General features: G+C 43.6%; 1 protein-coding gene across 2 annotated transcripts in view; it reads right to left on the bottom strand.

Moving 5' to 3' along the window:
• PDE8B (phosphodiesterase 8B) overlaps positions 1 to 19,327 on the bottom strand; it is a 170,225-nt gene extending 150,898 nt beyond the window's left edge. The window contains exon 1 of one of the 2 annotated variants that reach the window (XM_005858060.2): positions 19,256 to 19,327. The gene's annotated coding sequence lies outside the window, so the exon portion shown is untranslated. The remainder of the gene's footprint in view (positions 1 to 19,255) is intronic. The other variant, XM_014549966.1, reaches the window with a different exon arrangement.
• Positions 19,328 to 19,334: the final 7 nt, after the last annotated feature.

Raw genomic sequence — 19,334 nt, 5'->3', positions numbered from 1 at the left:
AGAGAGAGAGAGAGAGAAACATTGATTGGCTGCCTCCTGCACAACCCCCACTGGGGATCAAGCCTGCAACCTGGGCATGTACCCTGACTGGGAATCAAACTGGCCACCTCTCAGTGCACAAGACGACGCCCAACCAACTGAGCCACACCAGCCAGGACTGTCATCGTTATTAAATCTCAGATGGTATACATTATAAGACACCATTTTTTATCTGTTGCTTAAATAAACAGTGTCAATTAAAGTAGTACATGACAGACCCCAGGCCTCTGTGGGGTTCATCTGTGGGATAAAGGCTCTCATGGTTATTCTCAGGCCTGGAGAGCTAAGGATGACCCTCCTAGATGGGGAGCCGCCTGGAAGGGGAGGTCCTCCAATCAAGTGACGATCACAAGCATTTACCAAGTGTCAGGCACCCCACTGAGCACTTGGCATGCGTGCTCCCATTTAATCCTCACTACTTCCAGAGGAGGCAGGTGCCGCTCTTATCCCATTAAACAGGTGAGAAAACAGCCTGAGCAATATTCAGCTAGCAAGAGGGAGAGCTGGAATCCTAGAGCAGAAGACCCTGGGAGGGTCTTAGCCTCACCTGGACTTGAGGGGTCTAGGAAACTTGGGGAGGACTCTGAGGACAGAGGGTAAAGGTGAAAAGGTCACAGAGAGGGAGAGGCAGGGGGTAGGAAAGGCCTGATTGAGTCTCTGGTGGGTGGACAAGAGCTGCTAGCACCTGAGAGCTAACCAGAGGGTCTGGCGTCTGAGTGGTCATTCTGCTTGTTCTCTTTTGTCATTCCTGAGTCTGCAATGAATCCTCTTGACTATGACAGTCTTGTCTCATCTCGCTCTGAGAAGCACAGACAGACCCTCAGGTGTCCAGGTTGGCCAGGCTACTAACGTGGGGAGGAGGCCCGCCTGAGGCCTGCATGGAGATGGAAGCAGTGGGATCAAAGCAGAAGATAAAATGCTGTGGGTTGGAGTCAAGAGCCACCTAGTTTTTCTAGTGCTAGGTTCAGGAGGCCATTTTACCAACGAAGTGACATTCCCTACCGAAGGTCATAGGAAGCACTGGGCATGCGTACCATGTTGTAATTAGGAACTGCGGCCAAGACTCTAGAACTGGGGAAACAGCCAGAGTTATAAGAAGCAAGCTATGGAGATGCAGGGGCAGCAGCAAGGGATCCCAGCACGGCTGCCAGATGGCATCATCCTGGTGGCAGCCACTCTGCACAGCCTCAGGCCCCGGCTAGCCTCCGCCTCCACCTCCTTAAGGCTCCTGCTTGCTCGTGACTATTCTTTTGTATACAGCAGGTGCACCAGAAGTTCACGGCACAGAGGAGGTGCTCAGTAAATAGATGAATGGGGCAGAAGAGGCCAGGGGGGGAAAGAGCACTGTTGGCTGTGAAAGAAAAATCGATTTGGGCCTTCAGTGCTGCTCAGTGAAATACTGATTAAATTGGCTTGTTTCCATTATCAATCTTTTCAATCTTAGGACTCGTGGCAAGATTAAAAATGCCCCCTCTTACATGCAAAAAACTCAAACATATAGCAAACTTGGAAATATTAATAAAAGATATTTTGGAAAGATCTAAAACAAATGAGGTTTCACACACACACACACACACACACACACACAGCTGGGGAGTGGGGAATGAAACCCCAGGAGCTAAATCTCCATGGGGAAGGACGGACTACGAAACACAGTATAAAATCTTCTTCCAGTTCAGTTCTCCCATCCTGACTAAGTACTTCCATTTGAAAGTTGATCCTAACTCACTAGTGCAGTATCCATCATACATGCAGTGCTGGAAGGTTTTGTCCTCAATCCACAGAAGAGGAGGAGCTCTTTCCCTTAGAGGCCCTTTAACTACCACGGGAAGGCAGGGCAGACTCTGCTCCAGGATCTGCTCTGGGGGAGGTGCTTAGCCGAGAGAGCGAGCCTAGGGCACCATTTCAATAGGAAGGCCCTTTGTGCAAGGTAGGGCTATCACTGTCAGCCCACAGCCTGCTCTAGGGGTGAGGGTGCTGGAGGGTGGAGAGGAGATAAAAAACCCACCGGCCAATCAAAGAACAAATCCCTGGTAACCTTGGGACACTCACAATGACTGTGTGCTGCCTTCCATTCACATCCGCTCAGGAGTTGGGGTCAGTAATAAAACCCCACAGCAATAAGCCACCGGGTGAAGTCCTGGTTTTCTTACTCCAAAGAAGGAAAACAAATCGATTAGCCCCTATCACGGCACACTGCCAAGCCCTGATCAATGTGAATTACAGTGCCAGTGAAATCTTGCCATTCAAAAGATGTGGTACTTACAGCAGTATCCCCCTTAAAGTTATTGGGGTGTGTTTTTTTCATTACCTTTAAACATTATGTTATATCTGTTAACCCTGGATTACAATTTTTTTTATCACTAAAAGATAAATTAGACAAGGCAATGATGCACTTGGTTTCCATGACAACGCTGCACAAAAAAAAGTTCGACCTGCTGCATCACCAAGAAGCACTTTGAAAATCATTTCCTAGCAACCCCATAGGCACCCAGAGACACACACCTTCATCTGCCCTTTATTCAGACCTGGGAGAATTACACGCATGGCCACAGAGAACGGGTCACTTGGTTACCACATCTCAAGTCGGCACAGTCCATCAATGCATGAAGCAAAACAATCACCAGTCTGTGTGCAGGGAGACACGTGCAGCTATCTGGTGTCTCTCATAGGCTGCAGCCTCCCCTCCCTCAGCTATGGTTACAAAAACCCCAGGCCAACTCCACTCTGACTAATCTGCTTCGAAGACAACTGACTGCCTCGGAATAATTCACAAATATCTACACACAAATCTGAGAAGGAGGAGTGTAAAAATCACCCTCTGACAATTTGAAAGACAAGGTAGCCACGTGGCTCTCTCACTCTCAGGTTTCTCACAGTACAATTATATACATCAATGTATTGGGAAAATAAGAAAAAAAGCACAACGTTTAAGAGATTTCATAATAAAGTTTGCCACCTAAAAGATAAGGAGTTTTACATAAGCAAATGTGAAATACAGTGGGAATTTTTTTTAATGAGAAATGGATGTTTCTCCAAAATAGCACCTTCTAAAAATGAACAAAAAGTAGAATGTGCTCACTGCAAAATAACTGGTTATTGTGCACATTGGTCTCCACTTGCAAACCACCTCCCCCGTCCGCTGTGTGCCCTGCTCGGTGCCTGGAGGCTGACCTCTGCATCCTGCACCACCAAATACAGTGGGAATTTTTTTTAATGAGAAATGGATGTTTCTCCAAAATAGCACCTTCTAAAAATGAACAAAAAGTAGAATGTGCTCACTGCAAAATAACTGGTTATTGTGCACATTGGTCTCCACTTGCAAACCACCTCCCCCGTCCGCTGTGTGCCCTGCTCGGTGCCTGGAGGCTCACCTCTGCATCCTGCACCACCAGCCTGCCTCCCTTCCCGGCAGCAGCAGGGCAGAGGCGAGCCAGGAGAGAGAGGTGGGGTCATTACTTCCCACTCCTCCCTGCTTCACTGCCCTGGCCTGGCAATTGCAGCACCTTCATAATTACAGCCCCTGCCAGGGGCCCCACAGCCAACAGTGCTCTTTCCTCCCCTGGCCTCTCCAACCTCAGGACGGCTAGGGCTTCACACAGTTGCCGGTGGGGGCACCTCACTGTCCCTTGTCTCCCCTATCTCTGCTCACGCCTCTGTAAGCAGACTCTCCATTTAAGTCTCTTCATCTGAACATCTGGGGTGAAGTGTTTGCCCAGGGACCCTGACTGATGCAAATTGACCATTGCAATACATCCTGAATTAACACGTAGCAAAACCTTTTGTCACACGACTCTTTTCTCACATTATTACCATTACTACCATTTCTACTTTCTCTGACAATCAATCATACAAAAGAATCTAGAAAAGAAGGTGATTTGCCCTTATAAAGCCTAAACCCGACTCATTCCACTGCAACCAGAGAAGAGCAGCCTAAGGAGAAACGGAATGCTTCCCTAGGAACTTCATGTCCATCTGCAACGCCAGGTCATTTAATCTGATTAAGCTGCAGGAAGAATTGGAAAAGTAGGAAGGGTGGGTTTTCACAGACCTTCCCCAAGGCCTTCTGGGCTGGGCCTTCATAGCTTGGCTTGTGTTGTTTGCATTGTCAATATCCACACCATCAGCCTGCATCTGCATTCATATGAACATGTAGGAAATGCTTCCAAAACAACTACACATGGATTTTGCAAGAGCCACCATGTGGGAATTATCTTTACCACCATCCCCTCTAAATTAGCAAAACAAATGTCAAGAACCAACACATACTGTGTGACTCACTGTGCCCAAGCCAGGAACCTGACCCACATTTAATTTCAGTGCTTCCGATGATTTCGTATTCATATTAAGCTCCTGAACTAAATCTAAACCTTAGTTTCCAACCAAGATGGCCACCTCTCGGCTGTCATTGTGAACTAAATCTCATACGCTCAGGAGCGCCTCCCGTAGGTAGCAAAAGAAAGTGCCGCTTAAGGATCCTTGAAATGCCAAGTCTCTTGCCTTTCCTCAAGATCATACCCATCACTTCTCTTAGACTGAGTGACTCCTTTAATGCACAGGCTGGGCCCCATTACAGTGTGATTCCAGAGCTCTGGGAAAGGCCTGCACAGGGGATTCTGGCACACATGGGTGTATGGGTGTCTACATGAATGGAAGGCCCAGTGTGGGAGTTAGGCCTATGCTCTGCCTTCCTAAGCCAAAGCTGCAGTGTAAATAAAAACACCAAGGAAGTGGGGGGGGGGGGGGGGGGGGGGGGGGCTCTGCAATCTAGCAGGGAACTGAGACCCAAATCCATGCCGCATTTCACTATGGTACCTCATTTAATTCTTAAAAAGAACTCTGATTTTTTCCACCAGGAAAATGTCAATCAAAACCACAACAAGATCCTACCTGATACCCACATGAAAGGCTATAATGAAAAAGACAGATAATAACAAGTGTTGGTGAGGATGTGAAGAAATAGGGACCTCATGTATGTTGGTGGAAATGAAAAATGGCACAGTTACATTGGGAGCTTGGGGGTTCCTCAAAAAGTTAAACATACAGCTACCATATGAGCAAGCAGTTCTACTCTTTGGTATATACCCCAAAGAAATGAAAGCATATATCCACACAAAGACTTGTACAAGAATGTTCACAGCAGCATTATTCATATTAGCCAAAAAGTGGAAACAACCCAAATGTCCATCAATGGATAAACAACAAGTGGTATATTCATACAATGGAATATTATTTGGAATAAGAGGGATAAAATACTGATCCGTGCCGTAACATGGATGAACCACGAAAACATTATGGTAAGTGAAAGAAGCCAGACACAAAAGGCCACATGCTATTTGAGTCCATTTACATGAAATGCTCAGAATAAGCAAATCTATAGAGACAGAAAGTAGGTTAGTGGTTGCCAAGGATGGGGAATCAGGACTGACTGCCAATAGGTATGGAGTTTCTTTTGGGCTTAATGGAAATATTCTAGAATTAGACAATGGTGGTGGTTACACAACATAATGAATATATAAGAAATCACTGAATTGCACAGTTTAAAATGTACAACTGTAGCCCAGTTGGTGTGGTTGAGCACTGAACCATGAACCGGTTCAATTCCTGGTCAGGGCACATGCCTGGGTTGCAGACTCGATCCCTAGTAGGAAGAAGCCAATGGGTGTTTCTCTCACATCAATGTCTCTATCTCCTTATCCCTCTTCCTCTCTCTCTCTCTCTCTCTCTCTAAAAAAAATCAATAAAAATATATATATTTTTTAAATGTACAATTGTAAACTTTGTTATGTGAATTATATCCTAATTAAAGAAAAACCCAGTGGCATGACACTTCATACCCAGTGCTCCACAGCATTACTTGCACTCAGATTATAACAGCACAAGACAGGAGTAGACAGGGACCCCCACCTGTGGTCTAAGCTCAATAACATTTTCACACTAACTTTTCTTTTCTCAAACTGTTTGCAAGGAAAACGAATTCTGTATTTGACTCTATCTCCTACCACTGATGTATATGGTTTGACTAGAAAGTACATTTACACAGTTACGTTGATTAAATTGGAAACATAAACATGGTAAAGAATGTTTGAGTTAAGCTCTCCTGTAGCCAATCACTAAATTTATAAACCTACATTCACACATATAGCCCTCTTCTTCTCTTCCTTTCACCGTTCCTGGTCCTCTTCCCCCTTCTCTTGCCCCAGATTCCCAACAAGGATGTTCTTTTAAAACTAAACCAAAACCGGGACAGACGGTTCCATCTCCCACATCTGCCTCAACCAAACATCAAGTAACTTCCCTACTTAAAAAGTAAAAATCTATTCCCTCCTCGCTACTGCCTCACAAAAAGAGCGAGAATGAGACATTACTTGTATGCGCCTCCTGACAGAGGTACACAACACTACCTAAAAGGCAGTCTTGCCAAAATAAACAGGCCTGAGTCCAACCACACTATACCTCTAGATGTAACTACCAATATACAGGAAATACAGGGCCAGGAAAATGTGGTGAATGATACCACAGGAATGTAATCAGCAAAGTCCAGACTGTGGGAAACTCTGCTGGACAAGGAACCCAGTTCTTCAACAAACAAACTGCGAGGGGAAAAGAGAGAAAGGGGACCTATACATCAAAAGATACTTAAGAAGCATATCAACCAGTGACAACAGGTGGGCCTTATTCCAAAGATGTTTCATATGTCAAATATTTTTAAATAAAGACACTTGTGAGATAATTAGGGGAATTTAAACATTGTCTTGGTATTTTCTGATATTAAGAAATTATTTTAATGTTAGGTATGCTGATAGTATTAGGGTTGTTTTTTAAACAGTCCTTATCCTCTTATAGTTATACTAGAGGCCCGCTGCACGAAATTCGTGCAAGGGGCTCAGCCCTCGCAGCTGCAGCAGCTTGCCTCGGTCCTCGCTGCCCCAGCCCTCGCAGCCCCGGCTTCATCCGGAAGGACGTCCGGAAGGTTGTTTGGCTGTCTGGTCTAATTAGCATATTATGCTTTTATTATTATAGATGTGGAAAAAATTACAGCTGAAATAATATAATGGTTTAGATTTGCTTTAAAATAATTCCATAGCAGGGAGGACAGTAGTGGTACAGACGAAAGAATAGCCTTAATTTTATAACTGTGAGGCTGGATAGTGTGTACATGAAGTTTTATTATACTTTGTGCACCGGTGGGGTCCCTTGGCCTGGCCTGCGCCCTCTTGAAATCCAGGACCCCACCTTGGCCAGGGAAGGACTGCGGGAGGGCTCCAGGACATGTCCAGCCCATCTCACCCAGTCCCGATTGGCCGGACCCCAGTAGCAAGGTAACCTACTGGTCAGAGCATCTGCCCCCTGGTGGTCAGTGCCCATCATAGCGACTGGTCGAACAGTCGAATGGTCAGACACTTAGCATATTAGGCTTATATATATACAGATTATCTCTACATCTAACTTTTCTATAATAAAAATGGTAAGGGATGAGCCTTCAAAATTGGCTTGTATATTATCAATAGTAGACAACACTTTTTGAGAGTTATGTTCAAAGTTAACATCCCAATTCTCTACCAGTATCTACTACTTCTAGCCTCACATAATACAAAGTTCAAAGTGTCAGATATATTAATTATATCATCCTCACAACAACTCTATGAGATAAGTACTTTTATCAATCCCCTTAAACAGAGAAAGAAATTGAATATTGAAGATGTTAAGTCACAGAACTAAGTAAGAGATTATAACCTAGTTCTCTCTGACCTTAGAACCCAAGTGTCCACTGAGAAAAACAGAAACCACTCTACATATAGTAAGTAGAAACAGATCCATGTAGAGAACTGTTTACAAGGTGTTGAAAAGTATGAAAGAGCAAAAAGAAGGCAGGGTGAGCTGGAGAAACTAAGTAGATGGAAGGGCAACATTCAGAGGCCAGAAGCTGTGACCTCCCAAGGATGGCGCCACAAACCCACTCTCCTCGGGCTAAACCTGTACCCCTACCACTTAGCAGAAGCCACTGCTATTGTCTCTTCCTTTCTCCCACATCCCAATTCCCTACCAGTTATCTACTACTTGAAACATCTAACAGGAGACCAGCTGGCAAAGAAATCTAAGAGGTACAGTTTGTAGACTTCTAGCCTCACATAATACAAAAGAGAATATGAAAAAGCAGGGATGGAGCTGAGAACCAAGAGACAAAGAACCAACATAATTACTGTGCTATACTTCTTGTCAAGTTACAATAGCAGGTTATAATGGCTTCATTTATAGCTCTTATGTGAAGTTTCACTTTCTTCCTCCCTTCTCCCTTTAGAGTAGCTACTGTGTGACCATTCAGCACTGACATGTGCTCTTCATATTATATTGCCCTGTAGGTGTAAGATACATTCCAGACTTCAGAGATTTAGTTACACACACACACACACACACACACACACACACTCTCTCTCTCGAGGACCCGGGAGGTTACAGGGACTGTACATCTGTTACACTCGCACCAATCCTTTTGAGGGTGCATTATCCCCACCTTATGAGGAGGAGGAGTCGTGCAGCTTCTCCAAGGTCACCAAGCTTTCGTAAGGCAGGCTGGAGCTCAAGCCCTGGCCAATGAGTATCTTTCCATCACACCAGGTTGCCTTTCGGTAGCCACAAAATTATAGGAAAAGAGCTACAGTGAGGTTCAATATGACTAGAGATGAGGACAGGACATCACTCATTCACAGAGTCGCCAGGGGTCACAGCTGACTCAATGGCATGGAACAACAATGACTAGTAGGCAGACATCAAGGTGTGCTCCACCTACAGGTGGTCTGCAAGTCTTCATCTACCAAAAAAAGAGAAAAGTTCAAAATAAGGACACAATTTAATCAACTTTGCTCTAACTATTTCTTCAAAAAGTGCCTCATCAACTTAAGCTCCCTCCAGCCAAAAATGGGCAATATGAGCACCTAAAGAATAACAACTGCAATGAGTTGACATGCATCAAATATATGTGTGATCCATAGTGATACTAAACAAGCAAACAGAGAAACAAGTACACAAAAATCAGTGTCACCCCAGGAGAATGCCAGGGAATCATCTCCTTTTGAAAACTGCAAATAAGAGGAAAGATTCACACCTTTAACCTGCCTTTCCTATATAAACTCTGTCCCAGGGAAATCAACTAGTTGATGAGAGGAAGTTTTTCTCTTTAGAGACATTCCAGCTAATAAGTGAAGGAGAAATGACAGAACAATATTATCATTTTACACCCCTATTCATGGATGTAAGCAGCGATAGTTAATACTGGTGAACACCACAGCAAAGAGACAACCAAACACAGATGTGATGTGAGAACACAATATCATCTAAAATGTATTCTCACCCCCTAAAATTTAGCATAATCTGAGCAAGCCTCTAAATCTAACTACAAGTTTATAGCAAACATAGAAGGCAGGGAAAAATGTTAGATGCACCCCAGGAATGCAAACAGTAAAACACAGAATCAGGGGGAAGCCACAGGACAAACAACCCAGGATCCTCAACAAACTAACTGCCAGTGAAAAGAGAGAGACACAGAGATAATGAGACTTAAAAGACACATCAACCAATCACAATGAGTGAACCTTATTTGGATACCAAAAGCTAAAAACTAATAAGACAATTAGAAAAATGTGATTGATATTAAGTACAGTTGTTGCTACAGATTGAATGTCTGACACTCCCACCCCAATTCTGGATCCTAAGCCCCAATGTGGTGGTATTAGGAGGTGGGGCCTTTGGGGGGTGATTAGATCATGAGGACAGAACCCTCTTAAATGGGACAGGTGAGGACACCGTGAAAAGACTGTGGATTATGAACGAGAAATCAGGTCCTAACCAGACACCAAATCTGCTAGCTCCTTGATCTTGGACTTTCCAGCACTTACTGCTGTTGTTTATAAGTCACCCAGTCTATGGGATTTTTGTTATAGCGGCCTGAACTGCCTAAGAGAGTAGTTATTAATTTTTTATGTATAATGGTTTTACAATTTAAAAACAGAGAACTGTTAGGGTTAAAAGATTCACACTGAAGTAGTTGTCAAGCCCCTTGAGCTCCCTGCACCCCAGCTCTCTCTCCACCACCTGAGCCCCTCACCTCCTCAGCACCAACAATCACTTAGGATAATTGCTCCCTGAGGGAGCGTCGCAGGTTCTCCCTCTGCTTCACCACCCTCCAGTGAAGCCCGTTTCTCCCAAAGGAAGCACGTACAGAAGAAACTCTAGCTCTAATTCAATTTTATGTTTCTCTCAAAGCAATATGGTTTCAACATTGTAAATATACAATCTGGCTAAATACATTTTGGGGCTAACCTGGAAACCCCAATGCCGCGTATAACATTGTTTCTATATGAAAATAATTTCCCAATACCAACTAGATGCCTTGCAAAGTATATTTCTGGCCAAACCGGTTTGGCTCAGTGGATAGAGCGTTGGCCTGCGGACGGAAGGGTCCCAGGTTCGATTCCGGTCAAGGGCATGTACCTTGGTTGAGGGAGCATCCCCAGTGGGGGGCATGCAGGAGGCAGCTGATGGATCTTTCTCTCACATCAATGTTTCTAACTCTCTATCCCTCTCCCTTCCTCTCTGTAAAAAACCAATAAAATATATATTTTTAAAAAGTATATTTCTGTCATGGAATATGAATATAAAAGTGAGGGTTGTCTTTTACATTTATTCAAAGCATTTCCTGATTTTCTTTTATTCAAAGTTTGCATCTTTGACACACAGAAGAGGTTCTCGCCTTTTACTCTCCCTCTCTCTCCAGTCTTGAAAATCTCAACAAACAAAGGGGAAGGGAGAAGGTGTCTGCCACACTCCTCCCTGTCACAGCCATTAGAGAGGTGAGAAGAATGGGCCACCTTCCCTGCCCTCACCAGCTCCTCCCAAAGGGATGAAGGTTCCATGATCAGCATCCCAGTGGGCCAGATCTGCAGAGAAGGGCGCTGAGCTTTGGGAAGCTCACGGAGTCCATGCACACAATGGAGTCTGGGAAGTGATACTAATCCGTGCTGGCCCAGCCATTGACAAAGCTGATCCTTTGCTCTCATCTTTGTCTGGCCATCACTGTGGGGGTATCACTCTGAGGGAACTCTGGAGGGGAGCTATGGTCATCAGGGTTTCTATTAGACTGTGGGGGAAGAGAAACTTTTAGTTCCAGCCAAAGCTCAGCTCAAAACACTATTGGAGTTTATGAAGCTTCAGCTGGTGGAATGGCTTTTGCTTTCCTCACAGTCACCCAGTTTCTAAGCCAAGACTATCCATCAGTTTAAGCTGAAAATCAAGGTAAGTCTCCTGTGGCACAAAGGAGGGTGCGTTTGGGCTGCTGGAGGCACTTGCCTTCTTAAACTGGAGCTTCCCTCTCCGTCTGGCCACTGCTCTTGCTTGAAGCTCCCTCTGCAGGAGCCTGGGGTGGACACAAGCCCCGCCTACCCTGAGCTCATCCTTACCTTCCAGGTCCAGAGCTTGGATGTTATTTGTGGTTCTGATGTCAGAAAACAGCACTTTTTATACATGTGCCCTGTGTGACCGGTTGCTCACAAGTTTCTCATGTGTCTTCCTATAAAAATTTCCAAAATTCAGGGGTCTTCCTTTCAGTTTTGTGGCATACACAGGCAACTGAACCCCTGTAGCTAATCATTACACCTTCCTCTCTGAGAGAGAAAAAGGCTCTTATATTCACAGTGTGTCATTCTCCTGACCATACAGCACATCTGGCAGCACCTGACATGCAGCAATATAAAAACAAGAGCGCTTATGCAAAATGGCTTTAAGCCCAATGCTAGACCAAGGCTTCAGGTACAGGTTTATACCAAAGAAGAATTTCATGTAGAGTCACCTCAAGTTAATACCAAGGCCCTAACCTACAAGGGCAGAGGCTGTGTGTGGGCCCAGCAGTCACGGGACTCAAAGTCCATCCTGGACCTTCAACAGGCAAGATTTTACCATGTCGTCTCCTTCGGTAATACAGCCGAGGCAGACCAAACCCATGGCTATGGCAGCAGTTTTCCAAGCTTCAGGATAATGTGTATGTCTGCATAAATCTTCGTCTACATTGGCCAAATCCATCTACTTGAAAGTTGGATACATTTTCCAATAAAAAAACAATTACATGTTTCAACAATATTGAATTCTAAATAACCAATCTCATCTTAATTAGCAAAACAGAAATAATAGCAACCACAGGATTATTAGCAGCTAATCTTTGTATAATATTTAACGTGCCAAGCACTGTGTTCAGTGAAAATAATGACATGTTTTGACAAAGCTACTCCAATTTTGAATGCATTTTACATCCTCCATTCATTTCAAAATAACATTCCAGTTCAAGCTAATAGAAGGGTGACAGTGAACATGTAAGAGGAAAAACCTCACTCACAAGGCCCCCTGACTACCCCCACACACCTGTTTATCTCCTCTCTGCTCTACATAACTCTGTTGGTCCAGGACCAGCCCTGGGCCTTCAGGCAAGTGTGAGTGACAATAAAGCTCAGTGGATAAGAACACTGAAGTTGGATTCAGATGACCTTGTATTCAAATTCCAGCCCTTACTTTGAGCGATTTATTCTACCTCTTGCAGCCTCATTTCCTCATTTGTAAAATAGGAATAATAATTTATATCTCATAGTGTTTTATGTAGATTGGGTAAAACCATGTATATAAAAGTGCTCTGGGATTAACGAACACTTAAACAACAGGCAATATTATTATATCTATTCTACATATCTTGTTGCAAAATGTACAAACTATACATGAAAATATGAATCGCCTTGGAAACAAGAGACAACCATAATATTTTCTTCCCTTCATTGATGAATTATCCAAAAGTAAAATTGTCTCCTCATTTTTATTATAGCAATCACATGCTTCTAAACTATTTTTCTGGGCACCCTCCCTAAGGAGGCAGAAAAGAGGAGGTGAAAGAAGTTGATGATAAAGAGTGAAGCATCAAAATCCTGAATAAAAGTTGGCTTTTATCCATCAATGAAAGAAGAGAGAAAATGGGAAAGGAACTAACAACAAAATCTAAACCTATATTGTAACTTGTTAAAAAGCAGTGTTTTGTATTAAAACATAAAAACTACTAAGACTTCCACTGTAAGATGTTAACACCTATTTTTTTAAATGAACTCCTGAACACATGTGAATACGTTAAAATGTTTTAAATCTATTCTTTATAGAAAATATCAGCTTATAAACATATGGTAAAACTCACTTGTTAACTTTTTAAGATTCTAGAGAGAAGGTGTAGAGAGCAGGAAAGTACAAATTGAGCAAAAATGTAACCGGCTGAATAAGCTGGTATCCCACTCAGGAAACTTCCCACTCAGGAAACTTCCCACTCAGGAAGAGCGCTTTCCTTCCCCACCCCTACCTCTGGGCTTTGAGATCACGGGGACCAGGGAAGTGGGTCAGGGGCAGAGGACATGATAGAAACAGTCTGTATGGACTGAATATTTGTGCCCTCCCAAATCCCTATGTTGCAGCCCTAGCCTGGTATCTGGAGGTGAGCCTTCTGGGAGGGAATTAGATTAGGTGAGGGCATAAGGGTGGGGCCCCATGATGGGGTGCTCCTGCAGGAGGAGAAAGGGACACTGGAATTTGCTTGCTTTCTGCCATGTGAAGACACACAAGACGGCCATCTGCAAGCCAGGAAGAGTGCACCCACCAGGCACAGAACCGGCAGCACCTTGAGCTTGCACTTTCCAGACTGGAAAACAGGGAGTAATAGAGGTCTGTTGTTTCAGTCACCTGTTCATGGGAGTTTGTTCTGGCAGCCCGAGCTGACTAAGGAAAGTCTGAGCAGAGTCAGGGCGGAGAGTGAACTGAAGAGGAGGGTTTGTTTTCAGCAATAACTTAGAGGTCTCCAAACAAGATAACTGCACATATTTTTATATCATTAGTCATTAAACAAACGAGAAACATAAACAATAAGTTCAAGGACCATTAAAAATGCCATTATTTTAAGCAATCATCAAAATTGCTCATTTTGATTTGAGCTTAGCAGGGTATCCCTAATGATGCTGAACATCTTCAACACTTGTTACAGAGGGGCTTCTGGGGTATGGTCAGGATACTCTCTGCCCTGCTCTTGGAAACCTCCGTCAATGGACTCCCTGGCCATTCTGGTTTCCAGATGTTGTTTGGCCAAAGGAGGTACCCGTCTGGCTGGAGATGGATGAACGGGAGGACAATGGAATGGAAAGTATTTACTCCCTTGGCTCCCCTGCCAGGCCACAGACTTCCAACTGTTGCTTTCCTCCTTAAGACCACAGCTTCTGGGTCTTCCCTATCCTATAGGTTTGTTTTCTTGGGTTCCCATAACCATTTCCTCCTATTGCCTTTTTATAAGTTCCCCTTTTCTATCTTAGGGTGCTTCAGCATCACTGGAATGATTTTCTTTCATCCTAACACTTCTGAAATAGTCATTAGATTAATTTTCAATTACCCTTATGAATATGCAATCTGTTTCCTGTTCAGACACTATTTGATCAGGTGTGAGGAAGGCCAGGTGGGTTAGTCTTGCCTCACCTAGGTGCAGAGGTTACTTACAGCCTTCTGATTGGTCACCGGTGTCTCCTACAGGCACCGAGCTCTTCACCCTCAGGGGAGAAACCCAAATAGAAGGAAGTAAACAGTGTCTGTCCTCCAATCAGAAGTCTCAACCTGGTTCAACAACTCTCCCCTTTGCCAAGTCCCTGAATTCCAGATTTTACTTGCCCACCTGGCCCCAGAGTACTCACCTGCTCCTCCCCAACTCTGCTGGTCTTCTGGATTCTGGACTCTGTCTTCCCACCTGGTTCTGTAGGGCTCACTCCCTCCTTCCTATTCTGATTCCTGGCCTTAACCCATCATCAACCTGGTGCCACAAGATTTGTCCTCGCCAGCATGGCCTGTCTTGCCCAGTGGTCACCGGGGTGGCATTTCGGGAGAGAAGTAGCACCTCTGGAAAGCGAGCAGCTTGCACTATGTTACTTTCTGTTTTGAGGACTTATTTAACAAAAGTTAAAATAAGGGAGAATTATCTGATAGTCCTTAAAAATTAATGTAACTCTAAAGAAAACAGTGAAAACTGAGCAATGGCAGAAAGTAAATTTGAGTTTTACTAAATAACTTGTAAGACTTATGCTCTATTTTAAAATGAAAAAAATAATGGTGAAAAGGTCTAGCAAGAACTTCAAGAGTTGAGGACTGAACATGATTCTGTACCATGTCATGTGGACCTGTTTAAGCTCCTCCCTTGCCTTGCAACTTTCCCTCAGGTAGGACAGGGCTCCCGCAGGGCAGAGCCCATGTGACACGGTGATGGCAAAGCAAGACACCAGCATCTACAAACCCCAGTGGGTCCTGAGGGGAAGTCACACTTCAAGAAACCAGAGTGGGCTACATGGCCAGCACTCTCCGCACTGACAAACTTTCCAGCCAGCCTCGGCGGCTCAGAGTTCGACTTCATGAATGGAGATAGCAGGTGGCCCATATAAAAACAAACTAAGGTGAAGGCAGAGCTATAACTAGTACCCCAAATACATAGATGTGCTGCCCTACACTCGTTAACCGACAGGCAGTTTAATGCATTTAAAAGCAGCAGTTCTCAAAGTGTGGTTCCCCAGAACAACCACACTAGCATCTTTTGGAAGCTTGTCAGAAATCCAAATCCCCAGGCCACACCCAAGATCTATTAAATCAGAAACTGGGATTTGGGGCCAGAATCTATATTTTATCAAGACTTCCAAGTGACTCTCATGTACACTAAAGACTTATAGAGCAAAAATAATACTTTTCAAAACAGTTCTATCCTTCCCCCAAATAGAAATCTCATTAATTATTTACCACAAGGTCAGAAAAATATCTATTGCTTTTCCCTTTAAACTCTGGGGGGCCATGGAATGAATATTATAGAAGTCATTAATCAGTGGCGTAGACACACTCTTTTGCAAGAGATTCTCCATCCTCATCGGCTCTCCTTACCAAACTCCATAGCTATTCCCTGGATCCCTAGTGTCTACCACAGCGTCTGGCACAAATACTGGCTAAATGCATAAGTCAGCATGATGAATGGAAGAGAAAGTGGGAACTGGCAACGCTGCCTATCAGCACAAAATCATTTGGAAACTCCACCTCCTGTGCCCGATCCACAAAACAGTTAACCTACATAGAGATGGCTGCCAGTTGACTGTATGTCAATACAGACTTTCTACAACTAGCTGCCTAGTCTCAGCTGCCTCCCCAGTTGCAACAGCTGGTATGAGAAAAGACGTGTCAGAACCCCCGGATCTTCCCAGAGAGGTTCAACTATCTCCTCTGAGGATTTCTGAACAAGAATCACAAAACTGGCACAGTATCAGAAGTGAGCATTCTGCAGGATTCTCCTGTTGGAGTACTATTTTTAAAAAGGCAAACAAGATGGAGAGAAATTGCTAGGAAGTTGCATTTTTACAGCAATTGGAGACAAATCTAATTTCTTACCAGAAATGGAAACCCATATGATATCATTGTACTGCATATGAATTATTAATGTTTATAATTTTTTGTAAGTTAGGTATTCAGGAAGGTTCCTGTTGACATCATGTTTGACATCATAATGCTTCATCATTCTAAAAGCTTAATGAGATGAATTATTGCTAGAAAGGAGAGAGAGTGAGAGATCAAGCACACATTTTTGTACTCTGGGGAACATCAGAGACCAAGTAAATAATGAGGATATGGTTTATAATTGATGTACAAAGGGAATTTTTAAAAAAAAAACAATTATTATAGCCCACTGTAAACAGGACAACATAGCAAAGACTTTACTTTTCTACTTGAGCATCTTAGAGAGGGGGAGCATGGAAGCCATGACTAGCAACTATCTCAGACTCTTAGGTGGAAGAATTCTGGTTCTAAGAAGAAATAAAAGTAGTTTTTACAAAATTACCTTAACTACAAAAGAGTATGGAACATGTGAAGACTGAAAAAAATATATACAACACTGAATCACAAGTCCTAAAAGGATACTATTAAATATATTAAAGCAATTCTGCAGTAATAATTCTGTAGGATTTGTATAATAATTCTGGTCTCATATTTAATTTCAAATCTATAGTTTCTGAGATCTACACATGCAAATTAGTGCTGAATCATTAAACCACCAGTTTCATTCCCAACATTCCTAGTAATAGCTTGGAATGAATTAAGCTCTTCTTTGGAAATCTTGTTGATAAAGCAGTGAGTTAAATTCCAATGCAGGTCAAGCCTTTTAACACTTCAGCCAAGTAGCAATGATGTTTATACAAGTTTATACTAGCTGCTAATAATTGGGACTCACTTTCCCTCCAGTTTTTACTCCATTTGGTCTCTAAGTAGCCTCTTGAGGGAAGTACTAAAACATAGGGAATGAATTCATTCATTATTCTTTCTTTCATTGAACAAACATGGGGTAGCTAGAGTTGCCAGGTACTAAATTGGGAATCCTGCTACTTTGAAAGGCAAAATACACAATTTCTCTGAAGCAACTAAAAAAAGTCTCAAAGTTCATAAGTTGTCACTATTCTAAACTCCTGCTTCATGTCCTCAAATTTCCTTTTCAACAAGAAGGCAAAAGGATAGTCTTTAAGATAATATCCCGATTTAATTATTTAACCAAATATAAAATTCTATTTCCCTGAAATTTCTCCTAATGCAAACTTTATGTGAACCACTGTGTAAAGAAGCAAAAGAAACAAAAAACAAAAACAAAAAACTTGACAAAAGAAAAACATACTGTTCTGCACATGCCTCTATAACAAATGCTCCAGTGATAGATTGTACTGTCATGCACCCAGGTCTCTAGTCTTTGGAAATTCTATCATCACATGGTTAACATCCAAAAGCTAGAAGAGAAAGCTTATTAACTGGCAGATAGTAGGGCTCAATAAATGGTGTTTTATTATAATGATTATATTATGATACTACATATATAATTATTACCAATAAAAGCCTACAACCATACATAACCATCATGTTAAGCTTCATGTTACAAAATCATGCTGCTAAAATAAGTGCACTAAAAGAGGCTTTTGGTCTTCTAGACTGAAGCCAGCATAAGCCGTCCCTCCACTGGGAGCTGGCTTTATCCAATGAAGACCAGAAGGCTCCTCACACTAGACCAATTGTGGAACAACTTTTTCAAGTATTAAATATACAATTGTGTATAATCAATGGAACGGTTGCTGGTGACCCACTGACCATGTACAAGCTGTGGATGTCACACAGCTTCTATGTAACATTACAAGTCATGGAGATGTATTTTTTCCCCCTCTGCAACACGGATGTGCCATTGTCATTCTGTTTGCTACATGGATAAAAGGCCCAGTGGCCAGGTTTACACAATGAAAACTCTCTTGGATTTAATAGTATTTTGAGAACATACAGAAGGGCAGTATTAAAGTGATCATTTTTCTCCTGCCATTCAGAAATATCTGGTGACTGCTTTAATCATTTAAACCATTTTCTCCACTTCCTCACAATTCCACCCTCCTGGAAGATGAGATGTATGTGCAGAATCTTCATCTTCAGACAGTCGCCCTGCACTGGAAACCAACTCCCCTCACTTGGCTCCGCTGACCCTACAAACTCAAGGCAGGTTCTCTCAATTATATCCCGTCTGCAGCCAACCCAAACTAGGGACAAACAACAGGTTCCACTCTGGTTCTCTCCCTCCATCTCCCACAAAACAGACACCCTCATTCATTCACAAATCCCCAGCCTAGCTCCTAAGACTCCATGCAGCTGGGCTGGTTTTCCCAGGTAAAAACGGGAGTACGAGGCATCCTTGCTCCAGGTCTGCACCATGCACTTAAAAGACACGCCAGTCGTCCGGGTGCTCCGATCTCATTCAATCAGACTCACCGCTGAATGCTCTCAATGACACCCACCCCTGCTCTCGCATTAACCCAGGCACAGCCTTCCTCCCTCCCTGGAAAACCGGCCAGCCCGCCGGCTCCCCAGTGCGCTCCCTTTTCCACCCCTTCCCCCAGAACCAGCTCCCAGGACCCCCCCTCCAGGGGTCTTTTCTGCTCAGTTTTCCTGGCCCTCATCACCCCCACAAATGAAAAGTAAACTCCTCGTTAGTGACAACCTCCCCAACCCCACCGCGTCACGGCCACTCAACTCCTCTGGAGCCCCCTCCCCGTGCAAACCGGACAGACGGGGCGGGTGGCCCCCACCAGCTGTGCCCGCGCCTGGCGTTTACCTGGAGGTTGGAGTAGTTGGTCTGGGTCTCGGCCTCCGCGCTGCTGCAGCAGTGGCGCCTGCCCCTGCAGCAGGTGGTC

Source organism: Myotis brandtii, unplaced genomic scaffold (genome assembly GCF_000412655.1).
Source record: "Myotis brandtii unplaced genomic scaffold, ASM41265v1 scaffold115, whole genome shotgun sequence".
Classification (NCBI taxonomy): Eukaryota; Metazoa; Chordata; class Mammalia; order Chiroptera; family Vespertilionidae; genus Myotis; species Myotis brandtii.
This window is presented reverse-complemented; position numbering and strand designations above follow the sequence as displayed.